The sequence below is a fragment of the Rhinopithecus roxellana genome, chromosome 13 (assembly GCF_007565055.1).
Source record: "Rhinopithecus roxellana isolate Shanxi Qingling chromosome 13, ASM756505v1, whole genome shotgun sequence".
In the NCBI taxonomy this organism is placed as follows: domain Eukaryota; kingdom Metazoa; phylum Chordata; class Mammalia; order Primates; family Cercopithecidae; genus Rhinopithecus; species Rhinopithecus roxellana.
In genome coordinates this window covers 32,073,312-32,101,203 of record NC_044561.1, presented here as the reverse complement: position 1 = coordinate 32,101,203, position 27,892 = coordinate 32,073,312, and positions in this window count along the sequence as shown.

The following is a 27,892-nucleotide window of genomic DNA, read 5'->3' as shown; positions in this document are numbered from 1 at the left end:
AAATCCAAAGGGCAACAGCCAGCCTCAAAGATCAAAGGTAGATGAATCGACAAAGATAAGAAAGAAACAGTACAAAAATGCTGAAAATTCCAAAAGCCAGAATGCCTCTTTTCCTCCAAATCATCACAACACTTCTACAGCAAGGGCACTACATAGGGCTGAAGCTGAGATGGATGAACTGACAGAAGTGGCTTCAGAAAGTGGGTAATAATAAATTTCGCTGAGCTAAAGTATTATGTTCTAATCCAATGTAAAGAAGCTAAGAACCATGATAAAAGATTGCAGGAGTTATTAACTAGAATAACCAGTTTCAAGAGGAACATGAATGACTTAATGGAGCTGAAAAACACAGCAGGATAACTTTGTCATGCAAACATAAGTATCAATAGCTGAATCAACCAAATGTAAGAGAGAATATCAGAGCTTGAAGACAATCTTGCTGAAATAAGGCAGGCAGACAAGATTAGAGAAAAAAGAATGAAAAGTTACGAACAGAATCTCCAAGAACTATGGGGCTATGCTAAAAGACCGAACCTACAACCAATCAGAGTACCTGAAAGAGATGGGGAGAATGCAAAAAAGCTGGAAAACACATTTCAGGACATCATTCAGGAGAACTTCCCCAACCTAGTAAAACAGGTCAATATTCAAATTCAGGAAATCCAGAGAACCCCAATAAGATACTCCACAAAAAGGTCTACCACAGCAGACCTCTCAGTGGAAACCCTGCAAGCCAGAAGACACTAGGGGCCAATATTCAACATTCTTTAAAAAATGAAGTTCAAACCTAGAATTTCATATACAACTAAACTAAGTTTTATAAGCAAAAGAGAAGTAACATCTTTTTCAGATAAGCAAATGCTGAGGGATTTTGTCAGCACCAGGCCTGTCTAACAAGAGCTCCTGAAGTAAACACTAAACATGGACAGAAAAAAACATTACTAGCCACTACAAAACATACTGAAGTACAGACCAATGACACTATGAAACAACTACATTAACAAGTCTGCAAAATTAACCAGCCAGCATCATGATAACAGGATCAAATTCACACATAACAATATTCACCTTAAATGTAAATGGGCTAAATGCCCCAATTAAAAGACACAGAATGGCAAGTTGAATACAAAGACAAGACCCATTAGTGTGCTGTATTCAAGAGACACATCTCATGTGCAAAGACGCACATAGACTCAAAATAAAGGGAAGAAAATAAAGGGATTAAGGAAAATTTATCAAGCAAATGGAAAGCAGAAAAAAGCAGGGGTTGCAATGCTAGTTTCTGACAAAATAGACCAACAAAGGTCAAAAAAGACAAAGAAGAGCATTACAAAATGTTAAAGGGTTCAATTCAACAAGAAGAGCTAACTATCCTAAATATATATGCACCCAATACAGGAGCACACAGATCCATAAAGCAAGTTCTTAGAGACCTACAAAGAGACTTAGACCCCCACACAATAATAGTCAGAGAGTTTAATACCCTACTGTCAGTAGTAGAGACAGAAAATTAACAAAGATATTTAAGACTCAAACTCAGCTCTGGACCAAGTGGACCTGATAGATATCTACAAAACTCTCCACCCCAAAACAACAGAATATACATTTTTTTTGGTGCCACATGATACTTACTTTAAAATTGATCACATAATTGGAAGTAAAACACTCCTCAGCAAATACAAAAGAACTGAAATCATAACAAACAGTCTCTCAGGTCACAGCGCAATTAAATTAGAACTCAAGATTTAGAAGCCCACTCAAAATCACACAACTACATGGAAATTGAACAACCTGTTCCTGAACGACTGCTGGGTAAATAATGAAATTAAGGCGGAAATCAAAAAGTTATTTGAAACCAACTTTGAGAACAAAGAGACAGCATATCAGAATCTCTGGGATGCAACTAAAGCAGTGTTAAGCAGGAAATTTATAGCACTAAATGCCCACTTCAAAAAGCTAGAAAGATCTCAAATCAATACCCTAACATCACAACTAAAAGAACTAGAAAACCAAGAGAAAACAAACTCCAGAGTTAACAGAAGACAAGCAATGACCAAGATCAGAGTGGAACTGACAGAGGTAGATATAAGGAAAACCCTTCAAAAAAATCTATGAATCCAGGGACTGGTGTTTTGAAAAAAATCAGTAAAATAGACTGCTAGCAAAACTAATAAAGAAAAAAAGACAGAAGATTCAAACAAACACAATCAGAAACAATAAGGGGGATATCGCCACTGACCCCACAGAAATACAAATAACCATCAGAAGACACTATAAACACCTCTATGCAAATAAACTGGAAAATCTAGAAAAAATGGATAAATTCCTGGACACATACACCCTCCCAAGACTGTACCAGGAAGAAGTTGAATCCCTGAATAGACCAATAACAAGTTCTGAAATAGAAGCAGTAACAAATAGCCTACCAACTAAAAAAAATTCCAGGTCCAGATGGATTTACAGCTGAATTCTACCAGAGGTACAAAGAGGAGCTGGTACCATTTCTTCTGAAACTATTCCAAACAATTGAAAAGGAGGGACTCCTCCTTAGCTCATTTTATGAGGCCAGCATCATCCTGATACAAAAACCTGGCAGAGATGCAACAAAAATAGAAAACTTCAGGCTAATATCCCTGATGGACATTGATGTAAAAATCCTCAGTAAAATACTGGCAAACCAAATCCAGCAGCACACCACAATGCTTATCCACTATGATCAAGTTGGCTTCATCCCTGGGATGCAAGGCTGGTTCAACATATGTAAATCAATAAATGTAATTTATCACATAACAAAACTGAAGACAAAAAACACACGATTATCTCAATAGACACAGAAAAGTCCTTTGATAAAATTCAACATCCCTTCATGTTAAAAACTCTCAACAAACTAGGTATAGAAGGAATATACCTCAAAATAATAAGAGCCATTTATGACAAGCCCACAGCCAATATCATACTAAATGGGCAAAAGCTGGAAGCATTTTCCTTGAAAACTGGCACAAGACAAGGATTTCCTTTCTCATCACTCTTATTCAATGTAGTGTTGGAAGTTCTGGCCAGGGCAATCAGGCAAGAGAAAGAAATAAAGGATATTCAAATAGGAAAAGAAGAAGTCAAATTGTCTTTGTTTGCAGATGACATAATTCCATCTCTAGAAAACCCTATCATCTCAGCCCAAAAGCTTCTTAAGCTAACAAGCAACTTTAGCAAAGTACCAGGATACTAAATCAATGTGCAGAAATCACAAGCATTCGTACACACCAACAACAGACAAGCAGACACCCAAATCATGAACAAACTTCCATTCACAATTGCCACAAAGAGATTAAAATACTTAGGAATACAACTAACATGGAAAGTGAAGGACTTCAAGGAGAACTACAAATCACTGCTCAAGGAAATCAAAGCGGACACAAACAGATGGAAAAACATTCCATGCTCTTAGATAGGAAGAATCAATATCATGAAAATGGCCATGCTGCTCAAAGCAATTTATAGATTCAATGGTATCTCCATTAAACTACCGTTGACATTTTTCATAGAATTAGAAAAAAATTAAAAATTTATATGGAACCAAAAAAGAACTTGCATAGCCAAGACAATCCAAAGCAAAAAAAAAAAAAAAAAAAAAAAAGCTGGAGGCATCACACTACCTAACTTCAAACTATACTACAAAATCACAGTAACCAAAACAGCATGGCACTGGTACAAAAACAGGCACATAGACCAATGGAACAGAATATTGAACTAAGAAATAACACCACACATCTACAACCATCTGATCTTTGAAAAACCCAGTGAAAACAAGCAATGGGGAAAGGATTCCCTATTTAATAAATTGTATTGGGAGAACTGGCTAGCCATATGCAGAAAATTGAAACTGGATCCCTTCCTTACATCTTGTGCAAAAATTAACTCAAGATGGATTAAAGGCTTAAATGTAAAACCCAAAACTATAAAAACCATATAAAAAAATCTAGGCAATACCATACAGGACATAGACACAGGAAAAGGTTTTATAACGGAAGTGCCAAAAGCAATTGCAACAAAAGCAAATGGGATCTAATTAAAGAGTTTCTGCACAGTAAAAGAAACTAGCATCAGAGTGAACAGACAACCTACAGAATGGGAGAAAATTTTTGCAATCTACTCATCTGACAAAGGTCTAATATACAGAATCTACAAGGAACTTAATCAAATTTACAAGAAAAAAACAAACAATCCCATCAAAAAAGAATATGAACAGACATTTCTCAAAAAAAGACATACATGTGGCCAACAAACATATGAAAAATAGCTTAACGTCACCAATCATTAGGGAAATGTAAATCAAAACCACAATGAGATACCATCTCACACCAGTCAGAATGGCAATTATTAGAAAGTCAAGAAACAACAGATGCTGGCAAGTTTTTGGAGAAATAGGAACACTTTACACTGTTGGTGGGACTGAAAATTAGTTCAACCATTGTGGAAGACACTGTAGTAATTCCTCAAAGATTTAGAACTGGAAATACCATCTGACTCAGCAATCCCATTACTGGGTATATACCCAAAATAATATAAATAATTCTATTATAAAGACACATGCATGTATAGGTTCATTGCAGCACTATTCACAATAGCAAAGACATGGAATCCAACTCAAATGCCCATCAATGATAGACTGGATAAAGAAAATGTGGTTCACATACATCATGGAATAATATGCAGCCATAAAAAGGAACAAGATAATGTCATTTGCAGGGACCTAGATGAAGCTGCAAGTCATTTTCCTCAGCAAACTATAATGCAGGAACCAAAAACCAAACACCACATGTTCTCACTTATAAATGGAAGCTGAACAATGAGAACACATGGACACGGGGAGGGGAACAACACTTACTGGCACTGTCAGAGGAGGGCGATGGGGGGAAAGCATTAGGGAAAAGAGTTAATGTATTCTGGGATTAATAGGTAGGTGATGGGTTGATAGTTGCAGCAAACCACCATGGCACATGTTTTTCTATGTAACAAACATGCACATTCTGCACATGTATCCTAGAACTTAAAAAATAAAAATAAAATACTTATTTTAAAAAAAAAAGAGTTGCCAGTGGGATTAAAAAAAAAAAAAAAAAAAAAACTCATTCATCTGCTGTCTTCAAGAGACCCAATTCACATATAATGACATACATAGGCTCAAAGTAAAGGGTTGCAGAAAGATCTACATGCAAACAAAAAAGAGCAGGGGATGCTATTTTTATATTGGATAAAGGAGATTTTAAACTAACAACAGTAAAAAAGAACAAAGAAGGACATTACATAATGATAAGGGTTGAATTCAACAAGACTAAGCTATCCTAAATATATATGCACCCAACACTGGAGCACCTAGATTCATCAAACAAATTCTTAGAGACTTATTAAAAGACCCTAATAACCACACAATAATACTGGGAGATTTTAACACCCCACTACAATTTTAGACAGATCACCAAGACAGAATACTAACAGATATTCAGGACCTAAACTTGACATTTGACCAAATGCACCTAAAGACATCTACAAAACACTCTACCCAACAAAAACAGAATATATATTCTTCTCATGCGCAAATGACACATATTCTAAAATTGACCACATGCTCGGCCATAAAGCAATTCTCAAAAAAGTAGAAACACTTTCAAAATCATGCCAACCACACTCTTGAACCACAGGACAATAAAAATAGAAACCAATAACAAAAGTCCTTCAGAACCATGCAGTTATATGGAAATTAAACAATGTACTCCTGACTGACTTTTGGGTAAATAGTGAAATTATGACAGAAATCAAGAACTAATGAAACTAATGAAAACAAGATACAACATACCAGAATCTCTGAGACACCGCTAAAGTAATGATAAGAGGACAGTTTAGAGTGCTAAATGCCTACATCAAAAAGTTGAAAAGATCTTAAATTAACAACCTAACATGACACCTAGAGGAAACAGAATAAAAAGAACAAACCAATTCCAAAGCTAGCAGAATAAAAGATATAATCAAAATCAGAGCTGAACTGAATGAAATGAAGATGAGAAAAAACATGATATTTCAAAGATCAGAATGAAACCAAAAGTTAATTTTTAAAGAATAAATAATATTTATAGACTTATAACTAGACTAATAAAGAAAGAAAAGGGAGAAGATCCAAATAAACATAATCAGAAATGACAAAGGGGACATTATCATTGATCCTCCTCCCCCCAAAAAAACAACAAAAAAAACACCCTCAGAGACCATTAGGAACACTTTTATGCACACAAACTAGAAAACCTGGAAGAAACAGATAAATTCCTGGAAACAGACAACCTCTTAAGATTAAACCAGGAAGAAATTGAATACCTGAACAGACTGATAACAAATTCTGAAATTGAATCAGTAATAAACAGCCTACCAACCATGAAAACAACAAAACCTGGACCAGAACGATTCACAGCCAAATTCCACCAGATGCATACAGAAGAACTGGTACCAGTCCTATTGAAATTATAAAATGTTGAAAGGGAGAGACTCCTCTCTAACTCATTCTATGAGGCCAGAATCATTTAGATACCAAAACCTAGCAGACACCACACACACAAAAAATTCAGGCCAATATGAACATAAATGAACATAAATGCACATAAATGCATGAATCCTCAACAAAATACTAGCAAACCAAATCCAACTGCACATCAAAAAGCTAATCCACCAACTTTAAGTAGGCCTTATTCATGGGGTGCAAGGTTGGTTCAACATGTGCAAATCAATACATGTTATTCATTACATAAACACAACTGAAAACAAAAAACATATGATCATCTGAAATAGATACAGAATAGACTTTTTATAAACTTAACATCCCTTCATGTTGAAAATTCTAAACAAACTAGGCATTGAAGGTACATACCTCAAAATAATAAAAGCTATCTATGACAAATTCACAGCCAACATCACATTGAACAGGCAAAAGATGGGAATGTTCCCCTTGAGAACTGGGACAAGATAAGGACGTCTACTCTCACTGCTCCTATTCAACATAATACTGGAAGTTCTAGCCAGAAAAGTGAGGCAAGAGAAAGAAATAAAAAGCATGAAAATAGGAAGATAAATACAAACTATCTCTCTTCATAGGTGATATAATTCTATGCCCAGAAAACCCAAAGTCTCCAAGATTTGATAATCAACTTCAGCAAAGTTTTAGGATACAAAATCAATGTACAAAATCAGTAGCATTTCTATACAGCAATACTGTCAAAGATGAGAGTCAAATCAAGAACACAATCCCATTCACAACAGCCACAAAAAGATTAAAATGTCTAGGAATATGGCTAATCAAGGAGGTGAAAAATCTCGGCAATGAAAATTACAAAACACTACTCAAGGAAATCAGAGATACTACAAACAAATGAAAAAACATTTCATGCTTATGGATAGAAAGAATCAATAATGTTAAAATAACCATACTGCCCAAAGCAAATTATAGATTCAATGATATTCCTATCAAACTCGTAATGACATTCTTCAAATAATTAGAAAAAATTCTAAAATTTACTTGAAACCAAAACAAGAGACCAAACAGCCAAAGCAATCCTAAGAGAAAAGAACAGAGTTGGAGACATCACACTACCCAAATTCAAACTATAGTACAAGACCATAATAACTAAAACAGCATGGTACTGGTACTAAAACAGACACATAACCAACGGAACAGGTTAGAGAACCCAGAAATAAAGCCACAACCCTACAACTATCTGATCTTCAACAAAGCTGACAAAAACAAGCAATGGGGAAAGACTCCCTGTTCAAATGGTGCTGGGATAACTGGCTACCCATATGCAGAATATTAAAATTGAACAACTACATTTCACCATATATAAAAATCAACTCAAGATGCATTAAAGACTTAAATGTAAAACCTAAAACAATAAAATCCTGAGTAGAAAACCTACAAAATACCATTCTGGTCATCAGCCCTGGTAAGACTTCATGAAGAAAACTGCAAAAGCAGTTGCAAGAAAAATAAGAATTCACAAGTGGATTAAGCTTAGGAGCTTCTGCACAGCAAAAGAAACTATCAGACAACATATAGAATAGGAAAATATATTTGCAAACTATGCACTCAATAAATATCTAATATCCAGAATCTGTAAGGAATTTAAACAATTGAACAAGGAAAAAACAAGTAACCCCATTAAATGTACAAAAGATATAAACAGACACTTCTCAAAGGAAGACATACATGTGGCCAACAAGCATATGAAGAAAAATGCTCCACATCACTAAGAAGTATAAATCAAAACCATAATGAAATACCATCTCACACCAATCAGAATGGTTATTATTAAAAATAAAAAAACAGATGCTGGTGAAGCTACAGAGAGAAGGAAATGCTTGAATACTGTTTCTTCCAGCCACTGTGGAAACCAGTCTGGAGATTCCTCAAAGAACTTAAAACAGAACTACCACTGGAACCAGCAACCCCATTAATAGGTATATATCCGGAAGAAAACAAATCATTCTACCAAAAAGACACAGGAACTCACACATTTATTTCAGCACTATTCACAATAGTAAAGACATGTAATTAACCCAAGTATACCTCAACAGTGGGTTGGATAAAGAAAATATGCAGCCGGGCGCGGTGGCTCAAGCCTGTAATCCCAGCACTTTGGGAGGCCGAGACGGGCGGATCACAAAGTCAGGAGATCAAGACCATCCTGGCTAACATGGTGAAACCCCGTCTCTACTACAGAATATAAAAAACTAGCCGGGCGAGGTGGCGGGCGCCTGTAGTCCCAGCTACTCGGGAGGCTGAGGCAGGAGAATGGCGTAAACCCGGGAAACGGAGCTTGCAGTGAGCCGAGATCCGACCACTGCACTCCAGCCTGGGTGACAGAGCGAGACTCCGTCTCAAAAAAAAAAAAAAAAAAAAGAAGAAGAAAAGAAAATATGGTACATATGTACCATGGACTCCTGTGCAGCCATAAAAAGAATAAATCATTTTCTTTGCTGCAACATGGATGCAGGTGAAGGCCATTATCCTAAGCAAATTATGCAGGAACAGAAAACCAAATGACGCATGTTCTCACTTATAAGTGGGAGCTAATCATTGGGTACTCATGGACATAAAGATGACAACAATAGAACTGGGCAATACTAGAGAGGGAAGAGGATGGATGGTCACAAAAGTTAACTAACTATTGGGTATCATGCTCACTACTCGGATGATGTGATCATTCATAACCCAAGCCCCATCATCTCACAATATGCCCAGATAACAAACCTGCACATGGACCCTCTGAATCTAAAATAAAAGTTTTAAAAAAGAGAAAAACAATAAAACAACAATTGGCTTAAAAAAATAAAGATTTTGTGTTTTATCCAAATGATTTTCTTTGTTGTCTTTATTAGATTTTTGATTACTTAGGAAAATTGAGCTTTAAAAAAGTTAAGGTTTTTTTACATCTACTTAACTTTCTTTATTGCTTTTGAAGTTTTTTTTAATTACAACTCTGATTAAATGAGTAACTATTGTTTCACCAAGACTTATGATCTTGTTTTGATCAAGTGTTTTAAGCACTTAACAGTGCTTGAAAGTACATCTTTCATAGACTTCCCCAATATCAAATTTCAAAATTAAGTCTTTTTAACCTAAAGTTAGCTTTGAGACTTTCTTGTTGGTCCCCTGAAGATCTTCAAAGGATGTATGTATTCATTTGTGTAGATAATAAGTGATTCATATTATTTGGTAAATTATATGAGATGTATTGTCAAATGATGGAATACTAGATCTTCTTTCAGTTACATTTATGGGTGTGTTATTGATATAAATGTTCCAAATTGTATGAAATTCTTAAAAATCTGATATGACATCAGAAATAATTCTGGTAATTATGTTGTATCCATAAAAAATAACCAAAGTCCCCTGTCAATTGCTAATTAAACTTCCATTAGATTTTTAACCACTGCTATTTTAAGTCCCTGTCACCCACAGTTATTGTTTTTCTTTTTCAGTAAAAGTATTTGCACTCAGATTGATGGAAAAAACTCTAACAAGCACACTTAAATATAAGTTTCTAATAACTCTAAGATTTATGAACTTAATAAAAATTTTCCAGAACTCTAAGAAAGAAATTGATGGGTTCCTGCAACTGAAAATTAAGATCAAACAAAATTTAAAAGTTAATTATATAATGTGAAATAACATCTGAAGATAATATTTTTATAACTTTTATTTCAAACATTCTTGGTTCTTCAGTGTTCTGTTTTTCACATTTAGGGAAATTTTCTCTCTTAAACTATCTATTGTTTACATCAGTTTGGCAAAGCACATTTTTATGAACAAAGCTGGAAACATTTACTTTTTCTCCTTACTTGATTCTTCCAAAATTCAAAAGTTATCCATGAGTATTATATTTTTTGGGGGGGGACAAAATCATTATTTTCATAAGTTTAATAAGAATCTGCATTCTTTATAACAAGATACAATTGGAAACATTGGTTAATACTACCAAGGTTTTGATTAAAATGCTATATCTGAGAATGTACATTGAATGTCTAACTTCAAGAATTCATAACCCTACAGTGAATGAATAAAAACTGTCAATTCCTGGCATGCCCAGAAACCTTAAGACTCTGGCTAGACTCTAAAGTCTGTTTTGCGTTGGCTTTCTAGCCTCTAGAGGCCTCTTAAAACCCTCTTGAGGTTTTTAAATCTGAGATTCCTATGTGATCAATGTAGAGAAAACATTATGTTCCTAAAAGACTATAATATACCTATTATTAGACTGTAGCCCTATGCATCATTTTCAATTTCTTTTTATCTGCCTGTAGGCTACACCAAATCCTAAATTATTCTAGGTTCCTCTTTCCAACTTCATTTCATAAAAATACTAAAAATGAAAGCGTCTCTGTTTTTGAAGCCCTATTAGCTGAAGCTAGATAAATTTTAAGAGACAAGTCTTGTGCCTTATGTGTGGCTCATACAAAACGTTCACCAAACTGCTTAATGACATAACCAGAGACATTCAAACTGCAAACTAGTACAAGAACTTGAGAGCTTCACACTCTAGACAGCTCTTCCCAAGATGTCAAAGTAAGATTCCATATCATAATGAGACTCTTTCCTCTCTTAATGCCTATCTTTTTCACTTGGCAGGATAATGTTCAATGGATTTATTCAATTGGTTGCCTGTAAGCCTAACTACTTGGCTCAAAACCAATCTGCAAACCAAGATTGTAATACTACTATTAATTTTACTTTGTATTTTCCCTTTTTAAACATTATATCTATTACTTGTTAAATTTTTGCTGAAGTACAACTCTTAACAGAATAATGCTGCTGGTACAGCACTTTGAGATGAGAGCAACAAAATTGAACTTAACAATGAACTCCAAGTAGACTTAGTCGGAGAACCACTCCCTTCAAATCTCCCTTATTGCTCAAAGGTGGTTAAAAGGGTTTCAACACTGCTTCTAGCTGTCATTCACTCTCTTCAGCATGGAACCAGACCAGCAACCAGAGACAGATTCATCCCAGCACTGAAGAACAATTAAAACCTAACTACAGGATGATTTGCTAGAGATGCTTTTGGGGAAAAATTTTGATCAAAAGAGGAAATATTAAAGCTGTCAGGATCAAAATAGAGTCACCTATGATACATACACACACACACACACACATGCACACACACACACACACAAACACACACACTAGAGCTGGGGAATGCCATGAAAGGAGATTTCTCATGCATAAATGAGTGATAACAATTAGCACAAAGACTCTGCAAAGATTACAACCTAGCAAAAAGGCTATCACAAACCTACATATACACACACAAATACTTCTATGAGGACATCTGCCCAGCAACTGCTTGTCCGACCTTGGACTGCAGCCACTCTTTTTGAGACAGAGTCTCACTCTGTAGCCCAGGCTGGAGTGCAGTGGTGCAATCTCAGCTCAGTGCAACCTCTGCTTCCCGGGTCCTGGTTCAAGCAATTCTCCTGCCTCAGCTTCCCAAGTAGCTGGGATTACAGGCCTGCACCACCATGGCCCACTAATTTTTGTATTTTTAGTAGAGATGGGGTTTCACCATGTTGGCCAGGCTGGTCTTGAAATACTGACCTCGTGATCTGCCCGCCTCGGCCTCCCAAAGTGTAGAGCCACTCCTATTGATCCTTGTGGCCATGGATGGATAATTGTCCCAAAACAGTTGTGTAATCCTCCCTATTTTTCCTTTAAAGTACTCTTTCTTTACCTCTCTGCATATACACATAGTTTACCATGGCACACATATTCTCATTGCAAACCTCAATTTTTAAGAAATATAATTTTCTTTCAGAGACCCTCTCTCTTATTTAGGTTGAAAATTCAGCATGCCCCATAGTAAACTGCAAGAAAATCCTTGAACAAAGAGAATCGGTGTGCTTTTACTGAAGGCAGCAAAGAAGCAGGTGTTTTGGGAGACTATTCCTCACACCGAAGTCAATGGACAGAGAAAAGAACTGGAGGATTTCTCAAGCAGAAATGATCAACAGGCTGAGTTTTGGCACCTGTTTTATGCGTCAAGAAAGAAAAAGAAGGAATTGGTCCAGATACAGGGAACCCAAATGCCAAGCAGTTGAAAGTAGGTAAGTATGTGTAGAACCCCCACACATGCGACAGAGGAACAATGACTTGAATAGTTAGGTAGAGCACTGTCTCTGCGCCCCCATTTACGGCTTAGGTTGTACTTCTTAATAAATTTACAGATCGTGGAAAAGCCAGAGCTTCAGGTGATGAGGCTGTAGCCACTACAAGAGGTATTATCAGAAATTACAAACAAACAAACAAAAAATGGTTATTTCAGTAGGTAAACCTGGAAAGTTATAAAGGATATAGTTTCATTTCTTTCTTTGCGTAATTTTGTGGGATTTAATGTAATGCAATATTAGTTATTTTTACTTTTTTGTATGTGTTCTTTTGTATTTTTAGAAGACAGTGACTAAATTAGTATCATCAGAGTCAGCAAAACAGAACATGAAAAGTGCAATACAAGTATGACATTTCCACCTTACTGCCATTTCACCGTACAAGGGACTCTTCTGAGCTCAATTACTATATGAGCCACCAAACTCTCTTACCTTGCTCTGTTTCTGTTAGTATTTCCATTATTATATTTATTATTATTTATATTACTATAATACATGATATATACCGTATAATTTTTAATTTTCTATTTTATAAGTATAATACAGATATATAGTATATGATTATTACAAATTATTATTTATTCTATTTTATTATTGTGTCTTATTCAGTCACTTTCCCTTGCTTTGATCTATAATAGCCCTTGTATATTTCAATATCTTATACTCCAAAATATATGCATTTGGGGTTAGATAAATAAGTCCATTTCTACAGGAAATAAAATTTTTGTTTAGAAGAATTGAAAAGTTGCTCCCTCTCATATGAGTAGAAATCACTCCAGGAAAAAATATGCAACCCACCCTAAAATGTTGCAAGACCTGCCTTTGGCAGTGACGTTTATTTGTGCTGTGTATTCACTAAATTCTTTGGAGCCCTGCTGTATGGGCCGGAACACTTGGATATGTTTTGATGTCAGGCTCAGTGTGATCTCTTATGCTCTCAATTCTTAAGAAGATTACTAGCTTAAAACGTCTACGAATATTTTGTAGAAGGGAAGACAAATGGCTATAAGCAACAAGATAAATAATTACTATTCTAAAACTGAAACTAATCAGGTTGGAAAAGGTGATTTATTCCTCCAAAAATGTGCAAAAGGAGATCACATCAGCATAGATTGATGAAAGTGTTATCAAAAAACTGAAATATCTTACATGTGATCATTATTTGGGACACACTGATAGTTTTCAATTCGATTTTTTCATACTAACAATGTGTTTATTTATTTCCTTAAATAAAAATTAGTTACAAAAAGTAACCAGAATGTTATTGGTGATTGATTAGTCAAAAAAAAAAAAAAAAAAAACCCAGTGTTCTTTTTGTCATACAAACAAAATTTGATTCTGGATGGTCATGGAAGTAGGCAAGCTAAAGCATATAGAATTTACAAGCTGAAGAGACTGGAAAAATTAGAGCTGTCTTCCTGAAACTGAGTATGTTCAGTTGATTTTTGAGGAAGTCATGAAATTCGGGGAAGGTTACTGGGGTGATTTCTAGGAGACCCAAAGAAAAGGTTTAAACACATTTTTATAACTTAAAGAAAATAATCAAAGTATCTTTTATACTACATCTAAAAGCATAGCATTGAAGCCAGCCAAGAGTAAATTCAAAACCCAGCTTCCAGGTAAAGCATGTACAGCTTACTAATATATTCTCTCTGAGCCTCAGTTCATCTATGTGCAAACTGGGGATTAAATAGCTAGTTGCTTCTCATTTTTTAGCATGTGCAATAAATGAGAGAGAAAAGAGAATCAACTAGCTATTAATGTTTATTGTTGTTACATAAACATGACTTTCTGTTGTTACATAAACATAAGGATACTTTTTATTACGATAATTAAGAGTCTAAAAAAGATATTGCTATTCACCTATCTGATGATGTTTTTTATTAAACCTACATTTAATAACATATTTTCCTCCCAAAGATAAAAACTTAACATTTTACTGCTTCTTTTAACCTTCCCTTTGTTTCTTTTACTCTTAACGAGACAATTTTATTCTTCTCCCTAAAGATGATTAAGCTGTGCAGGAAAAATCAGAGAAAGTTCAGCACCTGCTCCCACTGTGATGTGCTTTGCAGCTTCTAAGAGAAAGGAGTACAGGGATACTTGTCCTGGTCACTCTCTGTAACTCCCAGGACTGAGATAGCACCAGCAAGAGTCCCTGTACAATGATCTTCCACTGTGGGAAAAAAATATATAAAATAAAATAAAATAAAATCTGTGTTTATATCAGCTGATTCATTCATATGTTTTTACAAAGTAGCAAACATTTATTGAACAACAACTATATGCCAGGACACTGTATAAGGGCAGACGATTAAGTGTGTGTGTGTGTGTGTGTAAAACACACTAACAGTTTTCAAAGGGACTCATGGCCCAAGTTTTGGACAGAAATATGTTTTCAACATGCTACAGTATTCAGTTTTTTGACTTTATGTTGCACCCAGGATTTTAATCCACTCAATATGAATGTGGAATATAATGAAACAATAGCTTTTTATTAATACAATTAAATTGTGGCATTATTATAAAATATAACATTGAATTCTTAATGTTTACACTACCTATCTTAAACATTTTGTGAAAACAAGCTAATACAAGTTCAATATCACTATTAAATAAGTTAATAAATTCATTGAAAATTATATAATTATAGAGTAAACTGAAAATCTTATCGAAGACTACTTTACAAAGGCGACAGGCAGTTTCAGAGGTAAATTTCTTCAAATGCTGATATAAAAGTCTTGTGTTATTTAAGCTATTTTTTATCTTACAGAAAGAAAATAAATTCTTTATGTAAAATCTATTAGTAATACAAAAATTGACTATGGGTTTTTAAATCCTGAGTAAAATATCTGTAAATAGAATCTTGTAGTAAAACTTATAATTTGTCACAGTTGTAAATCAAAAGAAGAAAATTATATGCTCCTAGCAGGTACTGAAAACTTAATTTGTAAAATTTAGCTTCCATTCTTAGTTATATTTTTTAATCTCAGGATAAAAACGTATATATAATATGAAAGTAAATATGCATACATATATAAATAAAATAAAGTCATGCCTAATGGTGAGATTAAAACATTAATCTTATTAAAGACAGCAAAAGACAAAGATGCCTATAATTTTTATTATTATTTAACATTTTCCTACAAATGCTAGCTGATGAAATGTAGCATTAAAAACTAAATGAGATATAAAACTATTAAAGGGTAGAAGGAAGCACCATTGCAATTATCAATGATACCATTATATATCTAGAAAAACCCCCACTGAAAATCAATGAAAAATAGTAAGCTCAGAATGGTGACAGAGAGTAAACTTAAATAGCTATAAATCAACAGTCAGTTGGAGTGTCCCAGTCTCTTGAAATTCAGTTAATAGGAGCCATTTTATGCACTGTTGAAGCTCAAAGCTCACCTCAATTCCTTTTTAACTTCCAAGAGGTTTATGTTCTCATCCTCACATTTGACCCTGGGCTCTTGTTTTTGTACATGCTGTGTTTCTTTCCTTACTATATCATTTTACTTGAGTCTGAAGATCGTAGGAAATATTGAATATACAGGTTTTAAAACAGAAGTGTGTGCAGAAACATAATTTTTTAATTTACTAATTTTTCATCCATGCAAAAATCAGATAACATTTATCAAACTGTTAAATAAAAAAGGAAAACATAGTCTCTCTCCAATTTTTGACTACTTATTGCAGGAGAAATGGTATAATATTTAAAACTGAAATAAGATGTCTCTTGTTCCTCATTTGGTAGAGTGGTTATTTTATAAGTTTTAAATTTACCAAAATGAAGGACATTGTCAACTCTATTAAAGAAATACTCATGCTATTGGAATCTTTGTAAAACAAGATTTCTCTTTTATATCTCTTGGAAAATCTCACTAGAGATATGAGAAATATTTGAATTGAGTGTTTAAGCTGCAAATAATATGATCATCATTTCATGATCACATTAATATTGATTCAATGTTACAAAACCATGTTTTTTTTCATTTTTGTTTCACTTTAGTTATCTTAATAAACTGATATGCCTAGCTCAGCATTCCTTGACAAGCTGTGAATATTTTAAATTACTAAAACTATACTTAAAATGTCTTCTACAGAATACAGGGCAGAGATTTATTCTTGGGAAGAATATCCTAAGGGGAAAAAAATGTTGCTTAAAGTAGTTGTTACAGAAGAAATGCTTTTGAGTAGATCTTTTAAAAGATTTTAATTGATTTAAAATACAGTAATTAATCAGAAAAAATATTTGAAAATGACACAACATAACTTTTAAGCACAAAGCTCCTTAAAAATACTTAAACTTTCTTCTAAGACTCACTCTTTTTAGTTACCATTGGGTTGATTCTATGTGGCTGATATCAACCCTGTGTTCTTCGACCCGGACAAATTCTTCAAGCTAGTTAACTAGTCACCATTCAGGACAGTAACACAAAGAGAAAGAAAAAATAACTGATATTTACTGAGTACTTAACACTTGGGCTTCTATCAAGCACTTTTACATATATATTTTTATCCGCATGGTCATAGAGCACTGAGCTTTGGAACCTGGATAAGATTAGGTGAAGCCAGCATACAAAATAGATATCAATAGATATAATGAGATTTATTATACGGTATTATAAGGTATGGGCTCACATGATTATGAAGGCAGAGAAGCACCATGATCTGCATTCCACAAGCTGGAGACCCACAAAAGCCAGTGGTATAATCTGAAGACCTGAGAGTTGAGCAGAGAGCAGAAGAAGACCAATGGCCCAGTTCAAGCAGTCAGGCAGAGAGTGAATTTAACCTTCCTCCTCCCCTTTGTTCCATTTAGGCCCTTGACCGGTTGGATGATGCCAGTGGTAGACTGAGTAAGGCAGACGGCTCTGTTTTACTGTGCTTTTACCTAGTCCACCAATTCAAATACTACTCAGTTTCAAAAAGACTTTCATAGATACACCCAGAAACACTGCTTAACCAGCTATCTGGGCATCCTGTGGCCCAGTCAAGTTGATATGTAAAATTAACCATCACCATCACTGTGAATTTTTTTTATCTTTTTAATTGAGGTATTATTTACATCCAATAAAATGCATGGTTCTTTAGTATATAGTTCAATAAATTTTGACAAATGTGTATCCTTACATAACTACCACCCAATGAAGACACAGACATTTCCATCAACTTAGAGTTTCCTTCCTTCCTTTTTCCAGTCTATCTCGCTCCATACTGCCTCAGAGGTGGTTGCCTCTGTTTTTATTTCTATAATGTTACATAAAGAGAACCACACAGAATGTTCCCTGGGTTTGTTCTTTCACTCTACATAAAGTTTCTGAAATGCATCCATGTTGTTCCACATATAGGCAGCTTGTTCCTTTTATCATTGAGTGGTACCCTTTGTATGATCATAACACACAGTGTTTAATTATTCACCAGTTGATTGATATTTGGATTTTTTCTGTTTGGGGTTATCGTGAACAAAATTGTAATGAGCATTCTTGGATAAATTTTTTATGAGTGTATGTTTTCATTGCTCTCATATAAATACATAGGAAAAGAATCTTTGAGTCATATTGTAAATATATGTTTAATGTTATAAGAAACTGCCAAACTATTGCCCCAAGTGTTTGTACCATTTTATTCCCCAACCAGCATATATGAGTTCTAGTCACTCCAAGACTCTGTCAAAAGTACTGTCAGCCCTTTTAATTTCAGCCTTTCTTGTGGGTAAGTGCTATCTCATTGTAGTCTTCAGGAAAATACATTTCCTTGAACACTAATGATACTGACTTCCTTTCCATGAGTTTATTGGCCATTCATAAATTTCTCTCGTGAAGTATCTCTTTCAGTTTTTTCCCCTATTTTAAATTAGGTTTGTCTTTTATTACTGACATTTGGAGTTTTTAAAATATTCTTAATACAAGTTATTTGGCAGATAGATGTATTTTTAATATTTTTCTCAATCTGTCTTATCCCCATTTTCTTAATGATGTCTTTGATAAATAGAATTTTAATTTTTATAAATTCAATCTATAAATTTTTATGGTTTCTCTTTATTCTTCATCCCATTTAAGAAATCTTTGTGCCATGATTATGAAGATGCACTCTAATGTTTTTTCCCAGAAGCTCTGTAGCTTTAGCTTTTACCTTTTTTTCTTTTTTTCTTTTTTTCTTTTTTTTGAGATGGAGTCCCACTCTTGTCACCCAGGCTGGAGTATAGTGGTGTAATCTCGGCTCACTGCAACCTCCACCTCCCGGGTTCAAGCAATTCCCCTGTTTCGACCTCTCGAGTAGCTGCAATTGCAGGTACCCACCACCATGCCTGGCTAATTTTCATATTTTTAGTAAAGAGTGGGTTTCACCATGTTAGCCAGGCTGGTCTCGAACTCCTGACCTCAAGTGATTCACCCACCTCAGCTTCCCAAAGTGCTGGAATTACAGGAGTGAGCCACCATGCCCAGCCCTACCTTTTACTTTTTAGTCTATGATTCCTCCCAAATTAATTTCTGTGAACCATTACCTTAAGATGCTGAGATTTAACGTCCAGAATCTCATTTGTTCACCTTTGAAAATTAAGAAACTCTGGCACAGTGTTGACTAGAGCCACTTCCCTTAATAGAAAGTAAAACTCACATATATCCATAATGAAAAGCAGAGACCAGCATAACCAGACACTTGACAGCTTAAAAATCCAAGGCCCGTATCTTCTCAACTCAGGCCCCACTCACTTACTCCACAACATACTTCTTCTCTTCCTCAGCATCTACCACTTATGCTGGGACCTTGGTCTTCCCATTGCCCATGCCATTCTTTTCCTCACAGTTCCCATTATTTTCTCCCTGAGATAAAGAAATTTCAAAATATACCATGTCTCATTAGGAAGGCAAAAATGTAAAATTACCTTCAGGAAGATGTGTTTTGATATAAGTTTTCTTTATCCATAAGAAATTGATAGATTTGCAATAAGCATTGAAATTCTGGGGAATGAAAATCCCTTGTTTTGCCCCCAACAACTTCTTATTTCCAAAATCCAGGACCCATCCTCAACTCTTTCATTTTCCTCAACCACATATCTAGGGTTGCCAGATAAATTGCAGGTTTCCAGCTATATTTGAATTTCAGTTAAGCAATAAATAATTTTTAGTATCTATCCTAAATATTGACCTTATATTTTAAAACAGTGATTTATCTGAAATTCAAATGTACATCATGTAGTTCTATTTGATAAATATGACACCCCTACCCACATCCAATTCATCATTAAATGCTCTAAATCCTACTTCCTCAATATCATCCATCAGTCCAATTATTTCTATTTCTAGTATCCTTACTTTTGAAGAAGACACCATATTTATATCCAGATTGCTTTAATGATCTTTAATTGGCTCCCAAACTCCAGTCAAAACAACCTTTACTCTCTATTAAAGCTAAAACAATTTTTTCAAAACAAATCTGATTGTGTCACACCCTTTCCATTGTTTCCATTACATTTAAGATCAAGTCTAAACTCCTAAACTCAGCTGTCATCGCTATATCCTATCTCTAAACAATCACTGTTTTGCACTCTGCATACACTCCAGCCATTTTGAAAAACCTTTCAGGTGCCTGAAAAAGCTTAACTCTGCCCTTTGTTTCCAATATTTACATATAAAATGTTTTCTATCTAAAGCATGCTTTCAGCCAATAACATAAATCTCTCTACCCCTTTCTGCTGAACCTAGATCTTTTTGCCCTCAGATGATTTTCTCTTCCCCTGTTCTGCTCTGATTCAGCTCTCCATAATAAGGTTGTAATCACCTCCTATTCACTCTTCTGGTGAAGGAAGGATTTCCACCCTCAGGTGATAGGGATGGTTGAACATCCAACACCTGAAACAGGACAGATGATATTGACAGTACTTGTTAGTTGCATATAATCACAGACCAGTGGAAACAGACGAACCACACAGGACCACTGGGGGTTGCATTGGGGAACAGAGTGAACAATCAGGAAGTGAGGGAGGCAGGCTTAGTAGTTTAAAGAGGTTGAGGTGCCCCTCTGGATCCCATGGGAGGATCACATTGGCTCATTTGAATTACCATATGGGCTGGCAAGGAACTGAAATCTTCTACTCAGGGATAAGCAGGAACTGTCCCTGGTTTCCTTGATAAAAAGGGTTGTTTGATAGGGGACCTTATCCATGGGAGCAAAGTGAGGAGGGAAACTTGTGGCTAAGCCATTCAAGGCCCTCTCAGTTTTACTACATGTCAAGGCAGCACATGTAATATTAGGACTTAATTTTAGCCACACATTAATAAATTTGTAAGTATGTGCAACAGCTCATGCTTGCTTCCAGAATGGCACCTAAAAAAATATTTACCTCTCCCCAAATTCAGATATGGAAATAAATGTAATGTCAGGAAAATTGTCCAAGAGTCGGAAATGGGAAAAAGATGTTCTTTTGGTGGAGTTACAGACTCCAGAGGTTATCGGATTCTATTGAATGACGTACTTTTGATTGTATGTAATTGTAACAATTAGGCTATTTGTGAACTCGGTAGGGGTAGAAGTCGAGTTGTAGAAAATGGAAGGTAATGCAAGTGATTTTTGTCCGTAACAATGCAAATGAATTCTGTTGGTAGAAATATTCATTTCCACATTGTAGATGACCCTAAACATACGTCATTACATTATATTTTATTGCCTTATAGACCATTAACCAATTTTGAATCATACAGTAGCAAATTTATTTCAGCATTCTTGTGTGTATGTGTTTATATATACATGTGCATATGTATTTAAGATATATAATTGTATGTTCTTCAAATTCTTCTTTGAACAGGTTTGAACCTCTCATTAGTTTCCTCATTAAAGAATTTAACAAGACCTTTAATGCATGTTTGTATTTTCATGAGAGTCTTGAGTTTACTTTTCTGGAAGTCATACTTCAGCAACCATGCTTTAAATAAACCATGGTTTAAAATAGCTATCTTAGAAAAAGAAAGTAAAGGTATACTTAAAAGTAAATATTGTCTATTTTTAATAATATGTTTTTATTAATTTGTAAATTTAAAATAATATGTATATAAGAGAGCTTAGTAAACATATCATACTACAAATAGAATGGAATAGGAATGATCCATGTCAAGGCAGTGTGGCAGTTTTTACCTATTCAAAATTGTGCATATTTGTTAGTCTGATTTAATACCAAGAGCATTAGCCTGGATCCAATTCTTTGCTCAGCAATGTTGGAAAATGTTACCCTTGGGGTATGCCAAGGGCCCCAGTTTTGCTTTCCTTCATATTCAGAGTTTGAGGGCTCACTCTGGTGACTAAACTTTCTGTGAAAAAGCTTAATTCCCAAGTTCTCCTCATCTTGTAAGCAGCTTACATCATGACTAAAAATTTCAAGCATCAGTTTGACTGACAAAGCATAAAAGAAAGGAGGCAGTGAGTTTTCTTGTGCAAACAAACAGTTGTCAGGTCACAATTCTGAATCTCTAAGGGATCATTAAGAAATCTGACAGTAGGCAAAAAGTGAGATTTTCTTGTCAAAAGTGAACACCATCAATTTCTGAATATAGTTGATAGGTGACTCAGCTTCTACCACTTTGTACACTTCTTACGTAAGTGAGCTGGTGAGAAGCAGTGTCTGTAGGCGGCAGGTGGGCAAAGTTCCTCTAAGGGAGACGCAAGCCATTCTCCCCCTCCAGCACGAATGGAAGAAAGATCTTATAAATGTACTCACTTCACAGTCTCTTGGCCTGTTCCCATCATGATGGCACCCAGAGAGTTGGAAGCAAGTGGCAGTTCTCTACAGAGCCCCGTAAGGTCACATGGTTCAGAAAAGGAATGCAACCTGGGAGACGGGCTAGCATGGGCAGGGCAGAGCTCTGCAACAAGTGGCTCTCTGAATCCTGTTTAGCCTCCCACCCCACTCCCCACCATTTGAGCAAAACAATATTCCCTGGCTTCTGGTGCACCATCTCAACCACTTTTACCAAGTTCAACTGGCTTGGCTAAAATGAGAAATGTTTAATGTGCTTTAAAAAAAAAAAGAAGAAGAAAGAAGAAGACAGAAGAAGGAAGGAGAAGAAGAAGAAGAAGAAAAAGAAGAAGAAGAAGAAGAAAAAGAAGAAGAAGAAGAAGAAGAGGAGGGGGAGGAGGAGGAGGAGGAGGAGGGGGGGAGGAGGAGGAGGAGGAGGAGGAAGGAGGAGGAGGAGGAGGAGGAGGAAGAAGAAGAAGAAGAAGAAGAAGAAGAAGAAGAAGAGGAAGAAGAGGAGGAGGAGGAAGAAACAGCTTTAGTATGCACAGTGAAAGTGCTTGCCCTGTTCCCTGCAAAATTAATGAAAAGAAAATATCACTGAAAGTCACCGCACACTTAGCCTCCTCCATGAAACTCCCTCCAACCCAATAGTCGATAATTATCCTCCCCAGTCTGGATATCTAAAACACTTATTGTTTCCCCTGCCCTCTTTCTGCTGTGTGCATATCCTGTTCCTGTTGTGATTCATAAGTTTCTGTATAGGTGTTTCCCTTCTCAACTAGAAAGCAAAGTACTAAAAAATCCTAAGAAATCGTGGGTTGTGCCTCTTATATCCCCAGTTCCTAGTATGGCCTTGCTCAGGATCCAAACTTAAGCAAATAAGGGTTTAATAATGATGAATTTACCCACACTCCCATCCCCAACGTGAATAATGGCCTTTGTTCTGGTACCCATGACTCTTATTCGTTTAACTTTGGAAAAACGGTAAAGAGTAAATATTTTGTCCCTTAATACCAAAAATAAAGGCCCTTTTGTCAAGCAGTTTCACTGTGCACTGGTTACCACCTTGTCTGAATCTGGTGAGACATAACATGCTTATTCATACACAAGTTATGTGGAGTGGATTTATTATTAGGTTGGTGCAAAAGTAATGGCTTTTTTTTTCTTTACAGCTAGGCAGCAAGGAACAAAAGAAGCCTAGGATTCATTGTGAGCAAGTCCCCTAAGACTCAAGAAAGATACCCAGAGCAGAATGAGTCTGGACTGAGCATGGTACAATTGTATCACAGCTGAGGGAACCTAAACAGCAGCCCACCCTGGGTTACATACCTCAAGGGCAATGTCACTCACTGCACTAAGGCTTTGAAGGAATATACTGCTTCCAGAGCAAAGAGGAACAAAGCCTGTTCTCCCTGAGCAATTTCTCCCTAACTCAAGATGTGATACTCCCTAAGAGAGACAGGGACAAGGCCTAGACTGCTCCAGGCAGCTGCTCTCTATCTCAGGGTATTGTATTCCCATTCCCAGCACATTCTAGTTATTCTTGAGAACTACAAGCAAAAAAGAGGTAAAAACTAGTTTGGTTTAAAGCCACCTAGAGAATGCCCTGCACTTTTGTTATCCAGCCAAATTAAAAAAGAAAATTGAATCCAGTGATCTTAGTAAATTCTGGAATGCAGGATGAAGCTTGCAATGGCTGATACATTTTAAAAGGGGGGAAAATGTTTAAAATGCCCTAACAGTTATGATTGACAATGTAGATATAATCTTGCACTACATTCCTAAAGACTAGAGAAAGTATTTACAAAATGCAAACTGTATTGGTCTAATTTTTGTACTTTTTCTTATTATATCATGACCAGCAGAGTGTGATCCAAATTAACTGAAAAAGAGCCACAAACACTGAAGTGGTTATTTCACCAGTTGGGATTCATTTATTGCTGAGTGTAATGGAAACTGGAATAGCAAAGGACTGAGCTATTCAGTTTTCTGTTTGGGGACTACTCAGTTCACGCAGTTTGAACTGAAGCTGACACTTTAAATGAATTTATTAGTCTCGCTTTGTTCCAGGACCAGACGGTAGTCCAGCTCACACTCATAGACACCTCTAGTCCAAATAATTTAATCCAGAAGGGACATATTAATATCGTTTTTTTTTCTCAGATGGTAAGCTTTCCAAGGCCAGTTGTCACTTGGAATTGAAACTTCCACTTAAACCACCAGGGGGAATCAAGTATGTTTTACCAGTAACATATTATTCTGAAAATTGTTATCATGGCCTTCAGGGTGAGACTTTTATAAGACAGAGGAGATGCCCTCTAAAGTTCTGCAGAGGGTCTGCAAGCATTCTCAGTCTTAGAGCTAAACATTTAAAGTAAGAAGGAAGCCCTCCCAGCGGACTAAGAAAATAAAATTAAGAGTACATAGTAGAGAATAAATTAGGACAGATTGAGAGGAAATACTACAACCAGTAGCTTCTTTCATAAAAAATAATGTATTTCATTGACTCCAAGATACACAGTTATTGACATCTTATAAACAGTAGTAGCCAGGCTGTTGTCACAATGTCATTGCCATTGTCTACCTATAAATAAATTTAGTGTTTTTCCCTGATGGTATAAAAAAATCAGCCAGCAAACCACTTAAGGACTATTTGAGGAAGAAATATGAATCCTGGTTATTATCTGAAAACTTTTTCTTTTATTCTAGTTGATAATATCAAGACAGTACAACCATCAAGGTTTTACAGAATCGGTGTCATTGAAAGAGAATTTCAGAGACAATAGAGGAACATTCTCAAGAAATGTGGTACTATCAATACTCTTGATGACACAGATAGTGATATTGGAAAAACAGTATCAATGAGACTGACTCAAAAGCTATTTCTGAAGAGTTGCTATCTGAATGTGAAAGCATTTTTAAAATACTTTGAACAATTTATTTTATTTTTTACATGGCTAAAGAATTATATAAGATAAAAATACATCTCCAAATATGAAAGAGATATCTTTATGATTACAAAATAAAAATTCTAGGTGAAAAGAGAGCATTATTACATGATTCAATTAGAAGTGTCTGTTAGCAGTACATAAAATAATGGACCTTCTTCCAATAGATGGTGTCTTAATTTAACGACACACAATGGCTATAGATTATTGAGCAAAATGGCAAGACCCAAGCCAGAAACCCTTCAAGAATTCTGTCCTCTCTTTATCCAAAGCATGCAGACCTTGTGAAAAGTCCTCCCTGACCCCTGGTCACCCCTGAATGAGAAAGTCTGAGGTCTGAGGTCATTAAGGGGATCACAGAAGAACATAGACCTTGAAATAGGGCTACACCATCAAAATGAACATCTGAATAAAACCATTTCCTGAACATGTTGTTTCAGGTTTTGCATAGATCAGGGTGCTCAAGAGGGTCTCATCATTTTAATTCTATTAAATGATTTCAGAGAACACTTCTATCTTTGTACCATAAATGGAAGTCTTGTTAAGAAAGGTGCATTTAGCACCACAGCCATATTTTGCCCAATTTGTGCAGCATTGCATGGTTCTGTGAATGATTTCCCTTTATTATCATTAAGTTGTTATTATAAACAGCTGCTATTTTATCCTCAAGAACAGAAAGCATAGCATCTACACCCATACAGCTTAGTATTCACATTAACAGGACTTTACACTTTCACTATCTCTGTTAATATAACTTTACTATTTCAGGAGTATAAAAGTTGCTAATCACTTTATTTTTCATTCTAGGATCATCTTGAAAGGTCCTTCAAATTTTCAATAGAAAGAATCAACAAGAAAATGCACAGAAGATGGCCAAATAGGAACAGCTCCAGTCTCCAACTCCCAGCACGAGCGAAACAGAAGACCGGTGATTTCTGCATTTTCAACTGAGGTACTGGGGTCATCTTACTGGGGAGTGCCAGACAATCGGTGCTGGTCAGCTGCTACAGCCCGACCAGGGAGAGCTGAAGCAGGGCGAGGCATCGCCTCGCCTGGGAAGTGCAAGGGGGAAGGGAATCCCTTTTCCTAGCCAGGGGAACTGAGACACACAACACATGGAAAATCGGGTAACTCCCAACCCAATACTGCGCTTTAAGCAAACGGGCACACCCGGAGATTATATCCCATACCTGGCCAGGAGGGTCCCATGCCCACGGAGCCTCCCTCATTCCTAGCACAGCAGTCTGCGATCTAACCGCAAGGCAGCAGCGAGGCTGGGGGAGGGGCGCCCGCCATTGCTGAGGCTTCAGTAGGTAAAGAAAGCTGCTGGGAAGCTCGAACTGGGTGGAGCTCACAGCAGCTGAAGGAAACCTGCCCGCCTCTGTAGACTCCACCTCTGGGGACAGGGCACAGCTAAACAACAACAACAAAAAAAGCAGCAGAAACCTCTGCAGACGCAAACGACTCTGTCTGACAGCTTTGAAGAGAGCAGTGGATCTCCCAACACGGAGGTTGAGATCTGAGAAGGGACAGACTGCCTGCTCAAGTGGGTCCCTGACCCCTGAGTAGCCTAACTGGGAGACATCCCCCACTAGGGGCAGTCTGACACCCCACACCTCACACGGTGGAGTACACCCCTGAGAGGAAGCTTCCAAAGTAAGAATCAGACAGGTACACTAGCTGTTCAGCAATATTCTATCTTCTGCAGTCTCTGCTGCTGATACCCAGGCAAACAGTGTCTGGAGTGGACCTCAAGCAATCTCCAACAGACCTACAGCTGAGAGTCCTGACTGTTAGAAGGAAAACTATCAAACAGGAAGGACACCTATACCAAAACCCCATCAGTACGTCAGCATCATCAAGGACCAGAGGCAGATAAAACCACAAAGATGGGGAAAAAGCAGGGCAGAAAAGCTGGAAATTCAAAAAATAAGAGCGCATCTCCCCCTGCAAAGGAGCACAGCTCATCGCCAGCAACGGATCAAAGCTGGACGGAGAATGACTTTGACGAGATGAGAGAAGAAGGTTTCAATCCATCAAACTTCTCAGAGCTAAAGGAGGAATTACGTACCCAGCGCAAAGAAACTAAAAATCTTGAAAAAAGAGTGGAAGAATTGACAGCTAGAATAATTCATGCAGAGAATGTCATAAACGAAATGACAGAGATGAAAACCATGACACAAGAAATAGTGACACATGCACAAGCTTCAGTAACCGACTCGATCAACTGGAAGAAAGAGTATCAGCGATTGAGGATCAAATGAATGAAATGAAGCGAGAAGAGAAACCAAAAGAAAAAAGAAGAAAAAGAAATGAACAAAGCCTGCAAGAAGTATGGGATTATGTAAAAAGACCAAACCTACGTCTGCTTGGGGTGCCTGAAAGTGAGGGGGAAAATGGAACCAAGTTGGAAAACACTCTTCAGGATATCATCCAGGAGAACTTCCCCAACCTAGCAGGGCAGGCCAACATTCAAATTCAGGAAATACAGAGAATGCCACAGGGATAC